The sequence below is a fragment of the Scleropages formosus genome, chromosome 6, assembly GCF_900964775.1.
Source record: "Scleropages formosus chromosome 6, fSclFor1.1, whole genome shotgun sequence".
NCBI lineage: Eukaryota > Metazoa > Chordata > Actinopteri > Osteoglossiformes > Osteoglossidae > Scleropages > Scleropages formosus.
In genome coordinates, this window is record NC_041811.1 from 30,518,837 (window position 1) to 30,523,646 (window position 4,810).

A 4,810-nucleotide genomic window follows, 5' to 3' on the forward strand; every position below is an offset into this window, starting at 1 on the left:
AACAATCTGAAAAAGTGACTTCTTTCCATCTGATCGTTGGTTTGTGCTGAACAACATTTTTCCTCACAAGGCACAGCAGCAGCAGTTTTAGTTTTGACATTTAGTTTAACATATTGTCTTTTTTTTGTCAGTGTTTAGAGGCCATTGCATCGTTGGATATGCGAAGATGTGCAGGCAAAGCGATATTTCCCATAGCCATGCTGCTGAGCTGGTTGCTGAGGGCTGCTACTCTGTTCCTGTGCTCATACACACTTTGCAGCATCTGTCATGCGTGTAATGTCACACTGCTTTGGCTGCTTCGGATTTTGTTGGAGGCTCAAATGAAAACAATGGGATTAAACATCAGAACTAAGCTTGAGCAGGTCGCAGGGAATGGCATAGAACCGTGGCTTGTCAAGTTAATAAAATCATCTTATACCCATATTTAGACATGTGTCCAAAAGAATGAAAAAAGAATGGCACCTGCTTGGCAAAAACAATATAGATCCCAAAAAAAATACCATAAAAAGATAGGGAACAGATTTTAAACATGACTTCATGATGACTTATTGGTGAAATAACTTACGGACGAGATGCAACAATATGTATGCACTGCAAAAAAAAAAAAAAAAAAGATTTTAGCAAAACATTTTTGTAAGAACTGTCAAGCCAAGGCTTTCTTCACTACCGGAAAAAATTATAAAAAATCTTTCCTGACACAGCTGCATGCAGTGGTGTTTTTTTTTTTTTTTTTTGATCGGAAGTTGAACTAAACTGCAGCGAAGCTGTTCATCTACTGACCCGCTGGACAGTTGACAAATACCTCCTCTGCTATTCCACCCTCTGCACCGCCCTTGTACTCTTCTATTTAGTCAGCAAAGACGAAGACCCCTCCCCCTATCAGATCCACACACACACACACACACACACACACACATTCACAGAGCTTTGCTTAAGTACCTGGCCAAATGCAAGTTTTAAAACAATTGCAATTCTCATCAATCATTATTACGCACTTGCTTGCAGAGTCCCTGGTTCCCCTTACAAAGTCTAAACAAGTTAGCGGTCCGCAGGAGGAAAGGGAATACACAAAGGCTTGTTTATAATGCAAAGTACAGATGCACTCTAAGCACTTCTCACGAACTGCTTCGATTATATTATAAGTGCTATAAACACACTTCATGAGAGTTTTTTTAATCACCCTTAACAACCAAGTTTCATTTAAAGTGTGTGCACAATATATACATACGCTTGCATATAACTGCAAGTGAGAACAAAACCATCTAAGCCATCTAATAAACACCATCCAAGAAATAGTACCATCGAAGAAATAAAAACCTAAAGAAATACTGCTTGCAAGAACCTTTTTTGTTTTTTTGTTTTTTTTTTTTTTTTTTGCATTTTTCACACTGAGATTTTCAAGATTTTCACATGATTTAAGCGACTTTTAAAAAAAAACTGTCACATTCCCTATAAAAGTGGAACAGTAATCCTGGAGCAACGTTGATCAGCAAGCACCCTGGCATTTTTTGAAAGGATCCTCCCCCCCCCCACACAATGCATTTGTCCAATTCTGTAGAATTGCGGCTCTGCTGAGCTGGTCTTCAAACGCAATGTCCCATTTTGAGGCCTCACCATGGTTTAGCTGTGGTCAGTTCAACTGGCTTGCTGATTCCAGCAAAGCAGACAGTGAGGATGTTAGTTGAAGTAGAGGCAGCACAGATGAATCAGCATGAGATTAGACCCCGCAAACAGCGAGGAGCAGGAATCCTGAAAGGGGTGGGGCGATTGTCCACCGTTCTCGCGTTGATTTCTGCAGCCGCGTGTATGAAGTGACACAGCGGACAGTTAAACAAATGGCACCGCCTGATCTGAGCCCAGAGAGAAGCCGAGCGGAACAATATTGGTCCTTGTTCTGAGCCCAGAAGAACAAGTCCGTTTAGCTCTGTCATCTCCCCAGGATATGCCCATAAAACTTGTGTGCATGGGTGAGCAGTCCAACTGCTAGGATGTACCAGTCATCAGCAATCCGGGCAAATATATATCTTATGGTTTACATTTTACATCTGTTTGTCTATCTCCCTGTCTGGCCAGCACCTGTGTATGTTATCAAATTTTTGTAACCAAAAAGAGAAAAAGGCGTTGGGTAGAGCGTTCTGGGTCCTCAGGAGAAACTCAAAGAAGGGCAGATCAGTCCATGATGCGACGCAGAAGCGGTGACACGAGGCTTGGTCAATTAGGAATGATGGGTATGAGCTTGGAGTGCTGATGGATTAGGATCATCGAGGGCTGGATGAGTAACAGCTGGTCTCTGATACCATGGGCCAAAGAGAGGAGCTCTTCATCAGGTTGATGAGGATGAGGACCTAGGCCTCCTCTTGGAGAGCTCTCAGGAGGCTCATTGGCTTATTCCCTACCAGCTTTGGGGAAGATCCTTCGTCTTTGTGCTTTTTCTGACTATTGTGATGACATTTTCTGTAGTGTGTATTTTTTGTTTAATGAATGGAGATCGATGATACCAAACAATGATACCGAACTCTTGCAAATTTCAGGTATTTTTTTGTTTCTTCTTCCTGAACCGTTTCAAGTCTAAAAAATGCACTAACTTACAAAAGATATCCCAGTCAATAAATTATTACTAATGGCGTTGATTAAATGCCAGCAAGTGCTAGTTTACATTTTTTACAGTTCTGTGCTATTTTCATGTTGAAAGAAATATAATAACATGAGTCCAGTGGAACCATTTCATAATAATGTCTGACTTAATTGTTAGTATTTTCTACTGGAATCAGATGTTGGTTTCACTGTTTTGCTCTGCTTTTAAGATTTGCAAACCTTATCATGTGTATTTTTTCAACAAATTTCCAGTGGGCAGATCTTTTTTTTCAGCAAAAGAGCAGCTGAGTAAAGTACACCTGGTTTTCAGATGTTTTCAAAAATCTATTGTTGATCTTCAAAGATTTTTCTCATCTCGGGGTGTATTTTGTGTGATTCAAAGAACATTGTCTATGTTTTTAGCTGTACATTCACAGTGTGCCATATTTACATTAGCATGCCCATACATTATTGATAAAAAATGTATCACAGTTGCTCTGCAATGATCCAGAGGCACCATTTTTGCTCATATTTAATGTATGCTAATTCATTGCTTGCTGCATTGTGAGTTTAATAAACATAACTGGTTACTCCAATACATTACAGTTACATTGAGTTAACATTTCTCAAAAGCAGCTTACTTTTTTTACCCATTCATACAGCTGGGTAATTTTCTACTGGACCAATTTAGGGGAAGTAGCTTGCTCAAGAGCGCAAGAGCTAAAGATGGGATTCAAACCTGCAACCGTGGAGGCTAAAGGTAGCAGCTCTAACTACTATACTATTAGCCACCCAATGCACAAAGGGAAAGTTTAGTTAATATGAAATCATTGCAAACATTTGACTAGTCTACTCTAATGAGAATTTAATATATGTTTTGCACTACAATCTTTTCTCCTGAGAAGGCCAAATGAAAAACTTATGGCAGAATGGATTTTGTATTTAACAAAATATTCTGCTACCGAGAATCAAAACACGGCTGGTAATTTCGCAACACTTTACTTCCAGTCGAACCCGCAGATGCGGTCGATGATTCACCGGGACCAGCGGCTTCAGCACACAGTGTAAGCGAGGGACCATAGCAGTTCATGATGCTTTAAATGGTTTACTGGTTAGCATTCATTGTCAGGGCAGTGAAAAGGAAGGATGGGGCCTTTTGCTCTGGTTCTGTGGCATCTGGCCTTAATTACAGAACACTGAAATAACAGCTTGAACTCAAATCAGAACCGGGCACTCAAATCAGGTATAAAGTGTGTTTCTAACAATTAAGGGTTTCGGTGTTATAATTACGCTGATTGCAGATAATGACAGTGATTAATAATATATTGCTTATGTTTCATTCCGCTCACTGCTGAGCACCACCGCTTGCGGGTGCCTGCGATGAAAGAGCCGCGCGCGGCTCTGGAGGAAGCCAGGAGTGGGTTAACGGCGCGAGCCGTGGCAGTCGGAGGCTCGTGCCAGGGGTTTCCTCTGCACGAGCTTCTCCGTGGGACTGGAGCGCAACCATGCGACTGCATGATGTTTCCTGTAATTTCATGAAAATCCGGAGTGAAGCCAGTTGAAGTGTATTTTTTTTTCAATCCATTTACGCATCAATTGTTGCAGGTGATTTCACGGACCAGACCTCTTGTTTGTTTCGTTTATATATTTTTATGATGGAATATGATCAAAGAAATATCAGTGTCAAATGGAATACACCCTCGCAATACATGCTTTTTGTGTGCGAATTACAGTGCCTACAAATTAATGTCGAACGGATGCAACTGAAGCAAATACTATTTTCGGCTGTTTCCTTTTTCGCAAGTTTAATTTTTGCCGTCACTTATTCGGACAAATGGGAATCGGAGCTGCTTTCGGCGTTTGGTTATACCTGCAAACTGTGAATATGGATTTTTACTTCCTTTAGCCAAGGACAGTTTAGAATTAATGGGGCATAGTATGTGATGATCATTTTTTTTGGGGGGAACTGGGGAAGGTAAGGTGTGTGTCTTTTTTCTTCTCCTTCTTTTTCTTCTTCTTCTTCTTGAGATCATCATGAAATGATTAATTTCGACAATGTAGCGCTGCCGATCGCAGCCCGACCTCAGGACAGAGAAGCGCGTAAGTTTGCTGCGTCTGGCTCTGGAATACTGGGCGAAGAGGGTGGGCGCCGCTGCTGCGCGGGGGGCCACGGGGAGCGCAGGTGGGCGAGAGGAGCGCCGTTTTTTCGCCTGCGCCGGGGAGCATCGGTGGAGTA